A 20437-nucleotide genomic window follows, 5' to 3' on the forward strand; every position below is an offset into this window, starting at 1 on the left:
GCTATGCTTAAACTTTAGTGGAGATGAAAAAAAAAAATTTTTATTTTATTTTTATTAGTTTAGGGATGTGCACATAGCTAACAGTCATACCTCTCTACCTCTGACAGCATACAATGTGGATGAAGACTAACATGATGGGAGGGCAAAGAGGACAGATTTTAAATATTGCTCTTACAAACTTGGGAAGGATGACTAATAGGTTTTGCATTAGTATGATTTAGTTGGAGGATGTGGGGTCTTACACTCATATGTTTGTCATTATTTAATGACACTGAGACTCAGCTCTTTTTTGGGACACAAATCTGGACATTCTGCAGATATCTGTTAAGTTGGAGGTATGCTGACATTGTCCATGGACATTGTTTTTCTTTTTAAAGTGCAAGGGGCGTGTATACAGTGCAAGCAATGATCGGACATGCCCCCTGCACTCGGACATGGATTGTGTCTATGTAGAGAATACAGCAGCGTGCCTTCATGAATATGCAAGGCATGCTACTGTTCTACATGGGCACAACCCGCTTTGTGCAGGAGTAGCACTATTCCTGCATGGAGTTTAATGAATCCAGTGGATTGTTTCATTTCCTCATGCCACAGGGTAGCATTCATAGAAAAGCCAACTTTCATTCAATGGCATCATCATTATGAAATAAAGAATTTCTGTGAGAAAAATGATCCGAAGTTCTTGTAAAAGGAATCCCCACCTATACATGTACACAGCAGACAGCTGGGTGACAACATTATTACTTACATGCACGTTCACAATCATACTGGCATAAGTGAGTCTAAGGAGTAATGGCTGGATTTGAACAGACCACTTAAGATCACAAAAAAACAGAACATTGCCTGAACTGCAAGGCCTACATTAGATGTTGGTTTGCAACTGTGCCAGTGCACATTTGAATTGATGACATCACCATTGTTTAATACAGTGATGTTCTAAAAAGGAAAGATGGTGGTTAGGCACAGTAATAAATGCACAACTACATATCCTATATGCACTGGAAGTCTTCTCTTCATGGCACAGCCAACAAACACACACTCATAATAATCAATCATATCTGGATTCAAACCACCAACCTATTTAGGTATACAGTCTAGAAAACATAATATCAACAACCAGCACCACAAGATAAGTCATTCTACAACTGTGATGTAGTTTGTTTTTTAAAGAGTGATGCAATCATTGTGTTTCCAAACTGGGATTATTAGGAATAATAGAAATGTATGGGCTAGATCTGTGAGAGTAAGAAGCTTTCATAAAGGGTGTTGTCACTGAGCCAGTTGTACAAGACAATACATAAAGTCACACTATTTAAAGAATGTTGGATTCAAACCCCATATACATTTAGTTACACAGTCTAGAGAACAAAGTATTATTCACAAGATGCACAGGAAAAGTCTGAGTTTTATTGTGAGAGAGTGAACTTATGAAGGGATAACTTCATCAATGTCTTGTAGAGAAGATTACTATGGTAAAAGTGGGATAAGGGGATGGAGGAGTCCTCTCACAGGTTAAATTACTCTGTGAGTGGAACTAGATACGGCACATCTTTTCAGGAAGCTATATGTACCTGACATTTAAGCCACACACACACACACACACACACACACACACACACACACACACACACACACACACGTTCACTGCTGTGAGATTTGAACCTCACACCTATCTAGTTAATACAATATTAACTGCGAGTGCCACAGAATAAGTCTGACTTAGTGACAGAGTGCACTTATGAAAGGATGGCCTCATCAGTGTGTTGCAGATAAGATGTTTGTATTAAAACCGGGATAAATTGCATAAGGAGCTGTGTCCAAAGTTAATGTTACCTCCTGAGTGGATATGGGCACAGCACATCATTTGTTGAGGCTTTACTTACCTGACATTAGCACCACACACACACACACACACACACACACACACACACACACACACACACACACACACACACACACCACACACACACACTGTTACATTTGAACCACCCACCTAACTAGTTATATAGTCTGAAGAACACAGTATAACTCACAAATGCTAAAGGAAAAGTCTAACTCATAAGGGGAGAGAGTACATTTTTCTCAGGATGACCTCATCTGTGTGCTGCAGAGAGAATATTTGTATTAAAAGTGGGATAAAGTGCAAAGGGAGCTGAGTCCAAAGTTAAAGTTATCTCCTGAGTGGAAGTGGACACAGCACATCTGTTGTTGAGGCTTTATTTAATTGACACTTGAACCACACACACATTCATCAGTGTCATATTCAAACCACTTAATTAACTAGTGACACAACTTAAAGAACATGGTATGAATCACAAGAGCCACAGAAGAAGTTTGACTTTAATGATCTGAAAATGTACATTTGTAAGTATTAAAAATTTACTGTTTGGAACATCAGCTATTGTGCATCATAGGTTTTGGGACAAATCCATGTGTCTGGACAGGCTAATGTAACAGCACTTTGATTGTCCATGTAATTATGTACTTTTCTGGTAATATCTGTATACTATCATTCATGTACTTTGCATTGCTGTGATTGATTTGTACCTTTTTTGCATTGTGGGGTGTCAGTGTCAATAACAATTGAAAAACAGTGGATTGTCAATGAAGGATCCATGACAGTTCCTACCAGGATGATTGCATGCAAATATTAACCGTTTGTTGTTTCACTGTCAGTTGTGCTGGCTCATGTTTGCATATTGTGTATTGACAAAACAAGCACTTCCTAAATATGACAGTACATTTCGGAATAATAATGATGGATTATTTACATACCACTGAAACAAAGTTGCAAGTGTAACCACTGGACTACAGACATACATTAACAGACATAGGTGTCAAACCAGGTATGAATTTCCTCTTCCCCATCCAATTGTCCAAGTTACACTTGAATTGGGCTAGGGAGGAACTCTGCCTTACATGGATGGGGAGCCTGTTCCACAGAAGGAGTAGTCTCTGGGATACATATCTATGTCTCCAGCAGGTCCTATTTATATCACAGGCAAGGTTTAATTTTTTGGGATGGGTAATTCTGATACTGATTGTTTTGCTGATATGCAGGAGGACCATCAGGGTGGGGTCTGACAGTGCCTTTTATGCCAGGCATAGATCTCCCCTCAATGGTCTGTAGGAGACAGAATACAGGGATATGGCCTTGAGATGGTCTGCACTGGGCATGCTGCTTACATCCTCTATTCTTTTAGTGAGGTAGCTCTGTAGAGATTACAGTTGTTGGATATGCTTGGTTAGGTACATAGTAATGGGGCATTGCACTCGGTCATAGGTCTGATGAATGCTGAATTCAATATAACAATGACTTCTTTAGATCTAGATGACATACCTTTGTTTATGAGTTGCACAACAGAATGATTTCCTGACTACAGTAAACATGTGATGGTCAAAAGCTATATTGCTGTATATGTGTTCAAATGAAGAACCAGCCAAAGGGAAGTCGACAGCCACTTTATTCAAAAAGTTAAGCACTTTTGTCCCACAACATTCATCAAGGGTTTCCTCAGAACTGTTCTAAAGAAGTCCCCTGGTAAATGTTGTGGGACGAAAGCGCTTAACTTTTTGAATAAAGTGGTTGCCAACTTCCCTTTGGTTGTTTCTTCATTTTAATACTTTTTGGTGTTTTTATTTTTGGTTAAGATGCTGTGTATGTGTGTTACCAAGTCCCTGACAAGTGGGTCAGCTCTAAGGGGTGTGCTGTTAATATAGTTACCAGGGGAGGATGACCTCCCAAATGATACTATTATGCATTTCTTGGCATTTAGTATTAGTCCATGGCTCTGACACTAGTTGTGTGTCTCTGTCAGCCCTTCCTGGAGAACATTTGTGTCAGTTGAGTGATTTGTTGACAGCTCCTAATTTGTAGTCATCTGCAAATTTACTCAGCCAGAGGCCACGGACATGGGTCTTGAATTCAAAGAAGTAAATGTCAAAATGGAGTGGTCCCAGAACCAATCCCTGAGGGACTCCTCTTATGACTTGCCTATTTGTAGAGGTGGACTCCCAAATTCTAACTTCCTAGGTCCTGTCTGTGAACCAAATGGCTACTTGTCAGGTGAGATAAGGGTTTGTACTTAGCTTCTTAAGTTTGTCAACAATGCCTGAGTGTGGTATTGTGTCATATACCTTGACCAGGTCAAGGTAGGCAGTGTGAATCATTTCACCCTCATCCATTGCTTTAGTGACCTTCTCAAAGTTGTCCATCAGGTTGAGTACGTATGACCTGCCCTTGATGAAACCAAATTGGGTTAGGTCCAGTGTCTGGTGGTTACCTATGTCATTACTGAGTATTTCTATGAGAATTATTTCCATGGCTTTACATGTGAGCTGTTTTTACATGTACAGTGCTGTCAAATGGTACAGAGGTCCAACAACAAGAATAGTGATGCCTTGTGTAGCAGAACACGTGAGAGATAACAAGGGAAAAAAACAACACAATTTGTTCCAACAGGTGAAACATGCTACAAATCAAAATTAAAAAAAATATATATATTGAAACGTTATTAATTAAAGCAGCACCAAAACTGCATCAGACTAATAAACTTTTTTCTAAACATTACTTAAAAAAACACACACTAATTGCTCACATGACCAACTGAAGCCAATAAAATCAGTGTTTTAGCCTTATGGAATTCAAAACACATTTTACTTTATATGTCCAGTTATCCTGGTTATGCAAAAGCACTCAATGAAATCTGCCATAGTAATTATTTTACTTCTAGTAGAGATTCTGCATCACCCCTCTTACCTCCTATCAGCCATACCTACAACAAAAAATAACACAGGATTCTGCTCTAAAACATTTTAGGATATATATGAGCATGTATATTCTCTGAGAACAGGATATGTAAATAACATAAAGTTGTGGAAGTTGTAATCAGTATTTATATATAATTCCTAAATGGGGTATTAGGAGTCTTGTCCCCCTGCAAAAACACTATATATATATATATATATTATTATTATTTTTTTTATTTATTTTTTTTTTGCTAGGATGTAGAATCTCATTACTTCAATTTATTCATTCATTCCTATTTGTCACCAATTAGATGACAAGGTTTGTGGCTGTATTAATGGACTCATACTTACTTCTATCATTTTACCTGTGCTTCATTGAATTACTTCACTTTGACATTTAGAGTACTGGAGAAAAATCACTTTATGCAAACAATCGTCTTGAGCCTTTGCAATGCTTTAATTTTCTTTTTCATCTGGATGAGCATATACAATTTTTTTTTTGTCTGGCTGTAACCTCCTCCAGACACAACCCAAGAAGTCATAATGGAATCATCTGTGAATTCTGTATTTAGAATTATGTATGCAAATGTTGGCACTTTTATTTCCATGTGTATAATGCTATCTGTAGAACTGCAGGCTTAGTATATTATCCATGGAATTGTTTTACTTTTAAATACCTTTAGTAAACAAGACATTAACAAAGTGACACAGGTACACATACAGTAATAGGAAAGAAAACAAACTATACAAACAGTTATTTTGTTATGCTTATGCATTATACATTTTAACAATTTTTATTCACTACATCATTACATAACTTGCTCAATTCTTGCCTTCCCTTACATTTCACTCCCCCTCTTGAACACTGTTTTGCATGTATTGTTTCCACTCTCCCCTTTTCTAAAAAAAAAAACACTTCCAGTCCTTTTATCTCATTTACAATATTCAGCATTTCAGTTACAGTTTGGTTAGATTTTAATTTCCATTTTCCAATAATTACTTTTTGGGCAGTCAACAACATTAAACTTATTAAGGTCTTGTTACATCTGGGCAATTCAGATCCTATATCCCATTTCAGGAGAACTATTTCCTGAGTTACAATCATTTGTTCCCCCAACATTTTAGACAAAGTACTCTGCAAGGAATTTTTAAATTGTAAAATATTCTGCAAGGATTTTTTAAATTCTAAGGTGTGGAAATAATACAAAAACATTAATAAATGTTAATCGAGTAAAAATAATTTAATGCAGTCAGGAAATCTTTTCAGGTTGTTTTTGGACAAACTACAATATTGCCAGGATAGCTTGTCCTACCGTAACCCTCACTGCACTGCCTCTGATCTGTTACCTTTCCCAGAGTGCTTCTTTGCATTTCAAAAACATCCTGAGAAACTCATGCACCATTTTAAGCCTAATACTGTTAGGAATTATCCAAACCCATCCCAGATGCAGTGTGCTTACCAAAGTTATTGTTTTTGAATGTTAATTGTTAACTCTGCATTTTCTGTACTTGGAAAGTAGAACAGCTGACTTAAAGAAAGTTTAGGGTATTTTGTAACAGGGGATTGCTTTAATGTTCCTTAGGCTTCTAACGCTGTGATTTTTCAAACGTATTGTTTTCAGTTCACTGTTTTTCTTTTCTTCACTTCTATCTGATTTGTATGTAGAAGGTTATTTTTACATGGCTTAGTTATGAATGTTAGATTTTTCTGAAACTAAACGATACCCAGCTGATTAATCCAGCGAATGTTATTTTTGGTCTCTAACTTCTTTTTACATTTCTGCATTAGCAAGATTGATAACATTTCTGATAATTTGCAAAAAAAAAAATAGTATTTGATTAACAAGTAATGTTGTTGTAGAACAATTCTATTATCATAGTGTACATCATTGTGTCAGACCTTGTTAAGCTAGTATGAGCTTATAAATCAGTTAATATGCAATGTTATGATGTGTACGAGATTGTTATAGACACTTGGCTTTTTAAAGCTATACATCATTATACTCACAAGCAACAGTGTTGTTACTGGCAGTAATCAAAGGTTACTAGTTCTAGCTGCTAGCATATATTTTGCTATCATTATTTAATAATATAGTATATGCTGTGTGCTTCCTATTTTTCATTCTGAACTGATTAAGTCGTTACAGCTATGCACTATATATTTGTAATGTTTGATAAGCAGATCATGTCTGTTTATCTATGCAGTTGTATCAATTGCAAATGTTATCACATTTGATACAGCCCATTTTGGTGATGCAATCTATCTTGGGGGTGGCTAATCAACAACTTCACTGAAGAAAAAATATAAGTAGCATTTTCTAATTTTTACATCTGAGCTTCCCGAAGTTTTTCAAATTGGTAGTGTGTCAATATTCTTGGTCAAATCCTTTTTCAGTTGGTGTGTAGAGAATGTTGGCTTTCCTTTTCTAGACTAATTCAAGTTTGCATAATTTTTTACATTTCAGCCCTGTCTTTGTCCTCCTCCAGAAGTTTTCAGCTTGCTGATATCTGAGTATTCTTGGCTAAAGCTGTTTCAGTGTGCATGTATAAAAAGCTGCCTTTCTAACACAATCTGCCTTTCTCTACCTCATTTACACTAATCAATCTAACTTCATTCTCAGGGACTGCGGTGGTGGTGCTGCGGTAGTGTTGTCGCCTCACAGCAAGACGTTGTGCCATTCAATTCTTAGCTAGAGCGTCTTCTGTGTGGAGACATGCATGAATTGGCGTACCTTCATTGAAGGTTGTGCGTCAGGGCTGGCAAACTCGGCAAGTAAAAAATCTACTGCCAATCATTAGCGGACCAGAGTTCCGCTGTTGCGACCCCTAACCGGGAAAAGCCGAAAGACACAAAAAAAATCTAACTTCATTCTCAAACAATGTTTCTTTCTGTCCTGTCATCTCTTGTCCTAGATAAAAGTCTTAGTCAGCTCCCAGCTATCAAGCAACCATGCCTCTCCCTCCGAATGTGCATTGTCTTCAACTGTGAGTGTAGTCTCCCTAAAGCTGAAAGAACACAGGATACCAGCATGGCCAACCTTAGGGTCAAAGAGTGCAAAAAAAAAACCCTGCTGCTAGCTCACTCATACTACTAGGAAATTAATGAGCAATAGATATAAAGTCTTGAAGGTGTGGCTCAATAATAAAACAGAAAACAATTTTCAGCAATATAAATACTTATGAATTAAAGCCAAATGCCAGATCAAACTTGACAAGAAACTTTATTTCTACAAAAATTCTAGGCAATTCTGAGCCACCATGCCTAAAATATTGCATCCTGAATCAAATGAACAGCCAAACACCAAACCTCATTGCTCCCTGGAAGAAACAGCTAATGCTGTCACTGATCAATTTATCTCTAGCATCACTAAACTTCATTACTAGGGAAGTCAAAATTCATCAACTGCCTTTGATAATCTGATCACATCCCACTCAGCCTCACCTCCCAACCTCATTAATACTCACTCTTTCTACTTTCAGCCGGTACCTAATATAACAATCAAGAAATACCTCAAACAAATTACACAGAATATACATTTTCCAGATGGAATCTCTGGTGATTTCTTAAATATAGCAGCCAGATAAATTTCCTTTCCAGTATCCATTTTCATAAACAGATCTTTTCAGGAATCACATGTGCCAGTCTTATGGAAAGAAATCACATCATCCCACTTCACAGGGGAAGTAACTGCAATGATATATCCAACTTTACACCCATTGCCATTCTCTCCCCTTTTTCATATTTTTTTATTTATTTATTTTATTTTACATTTGTTGACCGGGCTAATCTAGTTGGATATATGTCCATTTTCAGTAGAGTCCCGGGGAGAAATGCTCCACAAAAAGGTGGGTTTATATAATCAAGAGCTGTTATACATTCAAATCTGAAATATTATACAAAAGGAAGGTGTTACAAAAAAAAAAAACTGGTTCATAAGCATTACCAAGAAAAATACTTTGCAATACTTGAAATAAAAATGCAAGAAATTTTTTTTTTTTTTAAAGGTGAAAAGAGGTTGAGGGAATAGAAAGTTTAGTCAGGGTTTGTACAGGACAGAGATGTTGAGGATTAAGCATAGTTTTTAGCTGCCTCTTGAAGGTATAAACAAAAATACTAAAAGAACTTAGAAAAGGTTTGAGGGGGTGAAAAAAAAGGTAGAAGGAATAAAAGTTTAGTCAGGGTTTGTACAAGGACAGAGCCGTTAAGCAAAGTTTTTAGGTGCTTCTTGAAAGTGGGTAAAGAAGTAATAGCAGTGAGTTCACTTGGAAGCTTGTTCCAGATAGGTCCAATAGAGTTAGAGAACAAACAGTCCCCAGCTTTGTTGTTGGATTTATAGGGTGTCGCTAGTAGCTTTGTGGCGGAGCGCAAGGAAGATAGATTTTTATAAGGAGAAATAAGGTACTAAGTATTGTGGTATTAGAAGGTTGATAGAAGATTTTGTGGGTGATGGTAAATTGCTGTAGTCGTATTTGATTCTGTAATTCTAGCCAGCCTAGTTGTTTAAGATTTGAGTAATGATGGGTTCGAAAAGAGGCTCCTGTGGCACATTTTGTAATATTATTATATGATATTGCTAGTTTATTGAAATTAGATTTTGATAAGTTTGTAAAAATAGGTGAGGCATAAAGAAGGGTAGAGAGTAGGTGCGTTTGTGCTATAGTCCTTCTGGCTGAGGTAGTAAGGAAGGGTTTGAGTCTGTAGAGAGATCCAAGTTTTCTATTGACTGACTTGATGGTTAAGTTAATATGGGCATCAAAGTTGAGATTATGGTATATTGTGACACCTAAAAGTTTGGTAGTAGAGTCAGGGGATATTACTGTGCCATAGTTAGAAATTATATTGAAGGTAAAGGTCGAAGATTTCTGTGATGGTGTAAAAAGTAATAATTTAGTCTTTTTGGGATTCAGTAAGAGGCAATGCTGAAAGAACCAGTTTTCTACTGCTGTGAAGACTTGTTGTGTAGTGGTCTGAAGCTTAATTGGGGAGGATGCTGAACATATCAGTGTTGAGTCATCGGCATATTGTATACATATGGATTGAGGAAGGGACATATTTAGATTGTTAATACATATATCCTTGAAAATGCATTCATAATCAATTAATGACATATTTACAAACCAACAACCTCACCACCCCCACCAAACATGATTTCAGATTAGGGAATACACTTAAACTTCACCAACACTATTAACCTAGCCAGAGAAAAAGGCCAAGTGGTCTCTGTTGTGTTTCTGGATCTGCCCAAGGCCTTTGATACCATTTCCTATAGCCTTCTTCTAAAACAACTCTCTTCACTTCACCTTTCAAACACTTCCACTGACTGATTCTCTAGTTACCTTTCCAATAGACTCCATTCTGTTAAAATGGATTAATTCTTATTCATTCTTCCTACCCATCAAAATAGGTGTTCCCAGGGGTTCCCTACTTGGTGCCACTGTTTTTCAACATATTTACGAGCAGCCTACAATTTGCCAAATGTCATGCATCTCTCACACAATATACAGATGACTCCACATTAATCTGTTATGCTAGCAATATAATTACTCTACCACACATCACCCAAGAATCATTTTCATCATTTGAAATCTGGCTCAATAATGTCCAGCTTCCAATCAGTTCAACAAAAAGTAAGCTGCTGCTATTTCTTCCAAAATCCCTTACATACCTCAAACAAAATTTCTCAGTAACAGTGCCTGATAACAACATAGAAGTCATTCCCCATACCAAGCTCGTAAGGATGTCAATTGATGATAACAGGCTATCAACAAATTCACAACAATTAGGAGCTCTCTATAGAAACAAACAAAAAAAAACTACTTAACTAATTTATCCAGGAAACTCCTGGTCTGTGAACTCCTTGTCCCCATTTTACTATATGGTTCCCAGTACTGCTTAACCGTCAAGCTTCCACCCAAAATAAAGTAACCAGTGCTGCAATAAAATAGCAAAATCTGCCACTACTCATCAAACAGAACCCGTCACTGCTTAGCCGTGAAACAGGCATGTTCTGAAATTGGCATGAATTACCTAAGCATCTCATGTACTCACAACTACTCCTTGTTCACAAATTAGTATACAAACTATAACAAAGCAAGGCCCTGCTAGACTTATTACACACGTACAATCCTCACTACCTACAAACCATACCTGTCAGCAGACATCTCTTTCTATTCTAGCTATGTAGCCCACTCCTGGAACTCTACCCATTTTTTGTTTAAACATACTAACAACCTTTCCAAATTCAAGAGCAATCTAAAAATATCCATCTGACACCTGGAACTGTACATACACAGACCTCAAAACAGATATATGAGCAGCTACTCACTGCAACTATGCCTTTCTCACTCTAAATTCACTAACACCTTCATATCTTGGCAGGTAGTAATGGCCCGACATGAAGAGACACTCTCAATTTAATGATACCATACTACTAATGTTTGCTCTTCTACCGCTTCACCCAACACTTACTACTATTTATTTTCCTCTCGTGTCCTTCCATAACATTCTCATCTTTCTAATAATAATCAATTGTCTCTCCATGCCCTTAATTTTTCTCCCTGTTCATTGCTCTTCCTCATCTCATTCTATTACTCTGGCTATTTTGGCATCAGAATACTCAATTATTTTCACCTCCATGCATTATTAGAAATATATATTTTGAATAACTATGTATTGTTTTACGTAGGCCTTGTCAAGTATCCAGTTCTGTAGTGTGTCCTGCTACTTGCAGTACATATTATATTCTTGATTGCAATCTATCCCAGTAATGTTTATGTAAATGTATTTCAATCTGTTTGTGTTTTTATCTGTTGCAGGGATTTTTTCCCCTTGTATATAATTACTTATCACCTACTGTAAAATGTTTTTATGTGTGCTTTTTTGGAGCCTTTCTCCCAGCTCTTTGTAAAATAGTTAATCTGTTGCTGGGCTTTTCTCACCTTGTATATTATTACTCAACTACTCTTTAAATGTTTTTGAATCTGTTGTGGAACCATTTCCTGAGCCTCCACTGGAAATGGGCCATTAGCTTAGTCAGATATTCCCAGCTATCAAAGGACAAATAAAATAAATAAAATGCATTCAAAACAAACAATGTTTCCAATTACCTCTCTCTTTCTCATCACACCTCCAGCATTTTTTTCTCTGCGCGAAGAAAAATGACTTGAAGTCTGCTTTGAGTATAAAAATACTTATGCTAATATTTCCAAGTAAAAAAAAATCTAAACATTCTGACCTTTTTGCATACAAGGAAGCAATACAAATATCCTCTGACTGTTTTTTTTCTTAAATGTCATTTCATTCTGCAATCCCATTTTTTTCTAATCTCCCCTCAAGGATTTTTTTTTTGTTATCATGCAATATTTTATATGCACTACAAATTATCCCTTTTTAAAAGTAACTTCTATTCCAGACTTAGCAATAAACGCCACTAGAACTGGTCTGTCATTTAACAATCCTTGTCCCTTTCTCTTTGTCTGTACTCTGTTATCTATCCCTGGTGAGAAGGTATTCTTTAACTTGCAGTCCAGAATTTTGCTTAGCCTCATCCCACTCAGTTACTTTATCTCTATAGATATTTGCTTCCAAAACCTTGGTTTCTTTGCTATTATTCTCAACCCTATCTATAAAATGATGTCTTTTGAATTCCATCTGATGAATTCTATTGTTTGCAATTCTGTCTGTAGAATTTTGTGTTTAGTATTATATGCCAGAAATTCTACATGTATAATTCTATTTGTATAATGTTGTGCAACGTGGATACACATCTGACTGTTGAATGGCCTAAATATCATATGGCTAGACTTACCCAGTAATATTGACGGCCATAACATCAGCTGAAAGAAGAGAATGTGCAAACTACATTATCTGAGGTTTTGCAACAGAGGGGATCAGGAAATTGACCATTCCCCCATTATGGTGTGATTTCAGAGCTGGTATATATAATTAGTAGGAGGTGGGGGATTGCAGGGTTGACCCCTTCAATAATGTTGTTTTTTTTTTACATTCAATTTGTGGCCATTGACAATCAGACAGGGATCCATGTGCTGTATGTGGAATTTGGTGATTATAAATGCTTCTCCTCTTCTCATTGTGTGTAGTCTGAATGAGAAACCAACTTGCTGAACATTACTCAATAAAAGTGAACTCCCCAATCAAGTTTACTGTAGGAATTCACTTCTGATATGGGTTCTAATTGTATGCCTGCAATGATTTGTCTCTCTTATTTTTGTTTATATAACCAAGGATGCGGTATATATGTTTATGTATTGTGGTGGAGTTGCTCACAGGATAGGGTGGAGTCGTGTTATTGCCTGCAAAATATGGCTACATCTAATTTTCTCATCAGTCTGAATTTTCACAATAATCAATTCTGCTTAGTGAACTGAGTCCCTGCAGAGTTATAACTAGATGAGGCATACTGAAATAATTTAGAAATCTATGTAGAATCATGCCCTTAGAATTTTGTGTTTTCAGTTCTGTCTGTAGAATTCCATATTTATCAACTATAAGTGTTTAGAATTCAGAATTTAGAATTTTGTGTTTTAAAATTGCCTGTAATACTATCTTTAAAATGTTAAAAAAGCTTTCACCTAACTACACACTACCCCATTCTCAATTACCCTTCCCCCTACTCACCCCTCCCTTATGCTAAATATACTCAACCTCCTCCCCATTATCACTAATCCCTCCCTCCACTTATCCCCCTTATTATAATGTTACACTGTAATCCCTCTTTATCTGACTCATCTCTCCTGCCCTCTTCCATTCTCTCTTCTCCTTTCATTCTTCTCATATTCCCACTTTTATAACTACCTCAGTCCTTGACTTCCCTTTTCTGTTTTATGACTACATTTCCTTTTTTCCTCCTTTCAGATCTAACTTTATACATCATCCTATTGTACATACCTAAAGAGTCCTGTACCATGTGTGTGTTATTCCTAGACAATGTTTAAACTGAATTATTTGTTATTGTCCAATTACTGTGCATACCAAAGCTGTGTTCCAAAACTGCACTGTTTATTTCTTAGCCAAGGTTAAATTGTATTGATATCTACTCATGTATATTTCTTGGATATCATTATTGTTTTAGTGTTTGGAGCTTTTCTTCCCAGGCCTCTATTGAAAATGGACAACAACCCAGTTGTAAACAAATGGCAAATCAACATAATAAATACATTTAGCTATTGAATTTGATCAGAATAATTCTTTGTTTGAAAATCTAATTCTGTCACATTCCTTCTTTAGAGATGTGTCTTTGGAATTAAATTTACAGACGTCTGTGTTCAGACTTATATGTAGACTTTATATTCATAATAAACATAATAAATAAATTTAGCTATTGAATTTGATTAAAATAATTCTTTAAAAATCTAATTCTGTCACATTCCTTCTTTAGAGATGTGTATTTGGAATTAAATTAAAGAAGTCTGTATTCAGACATATGTAGAATTTATATTCATAATTCTGTTTTATTCTGTGATTAAACATTTTATGTAGAATTGTAGCTTTAGAGTTATAGCTGTAGAATTGTATGTGTAAAAAGTTATCTTTAGAACTATGTATAAATTATTTGTTATTGTTCAAATAGTACACATACCGAAACTGTCTTCCTACACTACATTGTTTATTTCTTAGCCAGTATTAAATTGCACATATATCTACTCATACGCATTTCTCGGATATCATTATTGTTTAGTGTTTTGAGATTTTCTTCCCAGGCCTCCACTGAAAATGGGCAACAACCAAGTTGTAAACAAATTCTTTGTCTGAAAATCTAAATAATTCTGTCATACCCCTTCTTTAAAACCGTGTCTCTGAAATTAAATTTAAAGAAATCTGGGTTCAGACTTATCTGTAGTATTTGTATTCATGATTTGATGTCCATTAATCTGTGATTAAGCACTTTTTGTAAAATTCTAGCTTTAGACTTATAGCTATAGAATTGTATGTGTGAACATTTATGCTGAGAAATATGTATGCAGAATTGTCTGCTTAAAATTCCAGCTGTAGAATTATCTCTGTAGAATGCTGTGTTAAGAATTCTGTGTATATTATTCCATCTGAGGAAGTAATTTTATTGATTTTTTTTAATAATTTTGTGTTTAGAATCTATTTGTTGAATTCTGTTATGAATTCTTTCTTTAGAACTCTGTCCCTAGGATTTAATAAAATCTGTGTAGGCACTGTGTAGAGCCTACACAGAATGTATCCATGTACATGGCCACAGTTTCCCCTCAGCAGCGTGCCATGCATATTAATGATGGCAAGCTGCCGATGAACAGTATAGGAACAAGGATATAGAATCCATGTAGGGAGAAGTGTAGAGGCTCCCTGTGGTTGTGGATGTCTTGTCAGATGTTATGTACAGGTGAGGCTGCTTGTAATGCTCCCCACTACTGTTGAAATGCTGTGATTTTTTTTAAATATGTAATACTTTATTTTTATGAATTTTTTTCCCCTCTCTGTATGTTTGTGTGACTTGGGTGGCACGAAGCACAGCAATGCCAAGCTGTGTTCAGATATAGACAGCTGATTCCTGCTCCACATCTAAAAATAGAAACTGGATGTAATTAATTATCATAATTACATTTTTTTAATTGCTGTTTGCTTGGCCGTGTCGCGTGACAAACAGCACTTATGCATACATAACTGACAGTTGCCAGACATCTAAAAATAGAAACGAGATGTGATTAGTTATTTGTTTCTGGATCTATTTAAACATGTTTGCATGGTGCTCAGCAACACTAACAGGTAACCCAGTAGTATATAGGAAGGTATACTAATTTCCATAATATCTAAGTAGCTAAATGGGTAGAGTTACAGCCTAGTGCTTAGGTTCATAGGTTGGTACTAGGCTATCAGCCCTAGGGCCTATACAAGCCTAGCCATAACAATTCCCTGGCTATTTCTTCCCACATTATTTACTTCCCTGGACCCCTGTCTAGCAGGCTGACTGACGTGATCCCTGGGATGTATAGTGCTTAGTAGGTCTTGGGTTCGACTCCACAGCTGTCATAAAATGTCTTTAATTTCATTTAGTATATATGTTTAATTAAAAAAATGTGAAATATGGCACTGCTGCACTGTGCTGAGCACTGTTTAAGCATACTAATGACTACTACTGTTTGCGTGGTGCTAAGCTTTGCTAAAACCTTAGTTGTGCAAGTTTTTTACTATTTAGCTCTGCTTATTTGGTCTACATGGCACTTTTTGGAATGTTGCTCAATGATATGTAAGGGCGGGAAAACAGACTAGATTAGGTGCAATAGGCAGGAATTCTGCACCATTCTTTGGATTCTGGTTATCTGTGGACATGCCAGGCAGTGTTGGAGAGGGTGCACACTTTCAGGTGCAGAGATGGGGTGTGCAGGAGTTGAAGGTCATTGTTGGGCACCTGGTAAAGAATTATGAACCCAGGCTGATGCAGGGTAGTTTCCACAGCTCAGGATGTAAGGCAGAGGCATGGGACTGCTTGGCCAGGGAACTTACCAGAGCTACTGGTATCCCCAGCACTGGTGAGCAGTGTCACCACCATTATGATGACCTGAAAAGGAGAAAGAGGGGAGCCTTGGACACCTGGGTCCAAGAGTGAAGAGCTGGGAATGCCCCACAAATATGCAAGTACGTTTTCTACTGTTTTATCAAAGTGCAAGCTGAATGTCCACAAAACTGGTATGCATAAAGGTGTGCTTCTCTCCCAACTGCAGCCGAGATGACTTTCAATGTTGAGTCCCATGCAGGGTGCCTAGCCAGGTTGCGCTGTGAGTGTGGTAAGTACATCTTTATTATGCTAACTGTAGTACAATAAGCGAGAAGGAGTAAAGGATTTACTGCAATATAGTAAAAAAACTGTCTTTTGGCTTTTTCCGGTTAAGGGTCACCACAGAGGAACTCCGGTCCACAAATGATTGGCAGTGAATATTTACGGTGCTAAGTTGCCAGCCCAATGCCCAACCTTCAGAGAAGGCACACCCATTCATGCATGCACCTACCTGCATGTCTTTAAATGTCACTTTACTACGGGGAGGACATGCAGGCTCCACACAGAAGGCGCTTCAGCTGAGAATCGAATGGGAGAACTTCTTGCTGTGAGACAACAATGCTAACCGCTGCACCACCATGGTATTTACTGCAATAAAGTATAAACAATAAAAACTGTAATGCAATAAATGGGCAATTAGAGCTGTAGTGCAATAAATGAATAACAGCTATATTGCAATAAACAATTCCAATAAGAATAAGCAAAATGGTGTACAGCAGGATTGTGTTGTCATAACCATTGCAGTAGAGCTGTATGCATTGCTTGTCTATGGTAAGGTCACTGCAGTGAAGTGTAACACTGTAATAGCTGTAGAATGAAAAACAAATGGCCTGCAAACTGTATTTCTCAACTCATAGTATGGTCCGAGGTTGTCTCCAGGCCAATATCAGTCACATAATGCTCTCATTTTCTCCTACTGCAGGAATATGGTTGAGGTAGCCCATGTTATGAACAGATACTGTGTTAAGATTTCACAGACACTTATCAGCAATAACAATAAAGTGTTAAGCAGTGCTGCTGATTGCTAAATAAATCTGTCTAAATATTTCCAATACGGCTGTATTCCTTGCATGTCTGTACTAAGTTGCTGCAGTCAATTGTCACTTTATTTGCAGATGTCCCCTACAGTCACAGCTACTGGGTTATATTCCCATGCCTGCCAACTAAGGTATGATGGCTGACTAGTCTATGTATTGTACACAAACATGCCTGTCAAGTATCATGATTTCTTGTTATGTAATTAAAACTGCCTAATCCATCTGTCATAGGAGTACCAGAAAAATAATTACCTGGAATGCAATATATTCACAAATCCACTTACAGAACACCTTGGTGGTTATATAAGTCCCCATTATGTGAAACTGTTCTTTGTCATTGTGTACCTGCATTTGTTGTGGCTTGGCCCATAGTGACCCATGCTAACAGCCTGAGATATGCTACATCAGCTATAGAACAATTATAGTCACTGTACTCAAAACTGATACTTCACACCTGTAAAGTATTTATTATCAGTGTTTCCAGGGGATATAGTCTGCATTGTTAGTAATGGAACATTTATCTCTCTCTCTCTCTCTCCCCACCCATTTTCTTCATTTTTTTATTTATTATTATGATTTAATATTAACATATTTTGACAAACTAATTATATTTTGGTAAAATGTGATTTATTATTGCTATGTTTTATTATGATTTAATATTAACATACTCTGTTAAACTAACTGTTTTGTTGGCCTTATGATTTAATTCTTACTGGCATCATGGTGTTAACATACTGACTGTTATGTTACTGTTAATGTTGTGTTACATATTAATATGTATTTGGATTAATAAATATGATGTTCCATTCTGTTAATACTAACAATAGTTTGGTTATTACTAACCTTTACTTATTGCTATACCTAATTTACCACATCATGTCAAGGTAGGCCAGTTCCAGATGATCCACCTACCTTTGGCTCCTCCTGCTGTGGCACTGGGTCTTAGGACATTTAAGACCCATATTGGTGGTGGTTCCTCTGCTGCCCCTGCACTACCTGTGGTGTTTGGTAGTACCATCCCACATGACGGGGACGGGCCCCCTTCTAGAAGCAGTGGTGGAGGGGGAGTTGTCACCTGGTCTGAGCTGCCAGTTTTGGTGTGCAGGATAGTCTACCAACTTTTTGATCACCACCTGTGCTGGATTGGCCAACCTGATACCTCACCCTGGTGCCCAGCCTCCATGACTGCCATCACCAGGGCAGTGAAGGAGCAGTGCTGACAGTCCCATAGGTGGGGATGTGAATAATGCTGTTAACTTGTGGAGACACATGGGACTTAGATTCCACAACACCTTCCCTATCCAAGGTGTTCACACCCTCATGTGTCACACACCACCCCTGTTGCCTGTCTTGTCTGTCTGTAAATGCACCCTCACCTACCCAACTTACCTTCCCCACAAGTACCTATGTCCCTTTCACAACATTCCACTCTCACCTTAAAACAAATGGGCACCTGCCCCCCCCCCCCAAAATATTATCCCATACATAGCTATCCATTTCATACACATGTCCACTGGATACACGTAATTTGGTCCAATCGGCTTGACAATGCAGTTATGTTGTCATCACCCCTCTCTCCGGGGTCAGATTTCAAAGTAATGTACAAATTCTACCAAAGTGCACAGTTGTTGCTGTACAAGAAATGGATCACTATGGTTCTTTCCTACACCCTTCCTGCACATCCCTACCTGCCTTTCACTATGTTTCCCTCCTGCTTGCATCCCATGTCACCACTTTTCTATCTTCCCATTTTTCTTTTCTTTTCTTTATATTTTTTTAGCATGAAGCTGAGTGATGTGCCACAATCACATTGACTATATGTGTTTTTTTAAATTGTAATGTACAGTTACAAAATAAACACCTGTTTCATATTTTGAGCCCAAGAGCATCACGCCTACAGACCACTGCATTAACATGCAACACCATACAACTGTTAATTAAAGCAGGTGGTTTAAACAAAACATAGTAATTGCCAGTTACTGTAATTAATCATGTTTCAGTGGAGCTGTGCACTGCACCGTGCTGAGCAAACTTGATCAACAAAGTAATGGAAAAAATGGGCGTGTACCTTGGACTCTGGTGCAATAGTATACAAGCCAAAGACATAATCATGGATGTAAGTGAGGCTAGTGATAGCAGGTAAATGTGCTCTTTTATCAGTGACATGTAGAAAGACAATGTCTAAGGCATTAATGGCAAAATACATGTTCAACTGGGACCCTGGTGCAGAAATACATCCTTATAAAGCCATGCACACACTGATGGGTGTAGAAAATGTTTGCCACAGCCTGTATGTGTGCACATATATCTTGCAAATACACCTGATATAGCAGTGACTCGGTATCTCAGTTGGTTAAATGCCTTGAAAACAATACATGTTGTCACCCATAGTCCAGTGGTATGTAACAGTGGAATTATAGTAATGTGATGCCAGCAAATACTGACTGAGTCATGCACTTGTTATCCACACAATACATATCAAATGAAATGCCTGCATTTGACTGATGGATGTCACAGGCCTGCAGATAGAAACACACTTCACATATCTCTATAGCAAAAATATACGTGCATAAAGTGTCACATCATGCATTAATATGTATTCACAGAGAAATTCAGCTCAGATACTGCAAATGAGGGCCACTAATATTAGAGTGCACCACACAATACTTTCAAACCCACAGTGCCAATTAGCACAGCTGCACACCTAACATACACATTTGAAGTACCTGCTTGTAACATAGACTGCCCTCATACATGCTCCAAATTACTACCAAACTGTAACACATGGCGTGACAGTCACCTAAATGGTGGGCATATTGTTATATTTATCCCCATGTTGCTCAAGGGCACAAAAATCATGTGGCTTAGTATTCTGTTAGTGATACGGTTGCCTAACATACTTACCTTAAACACATGCCTTAATTGGACTGGAAAGGGTAGTCTCACTTTGGCTCTGCCTCTACAACAAGGCTGACACAACTCCCACAGTTACTCCTACAGCTTGCTGTCCTTCAAAGTGTTCACACTCTCTGCCTATGTGTACTACCTGCAGCAGTAGCTTCAGCCTGTAGCACACCCATATCTATATAAAAGTTGCTGATACAGACG

This window comes from Protopterus annectens, chromosome 1.part1 (genome assembly GCF_019279795.1).
Source record: "Protopterus annectens isolate FY-2018-M chromosome 1.part1, PAN1.0, whole genome shotgun sequence".
Classification (NCBI taxonomy): domain Eukaryota; kingdom Metazoa; phylum Chordata; order Ceratodontiformes; family Protopteridae; genus Protopterus; species Protopterus annectens.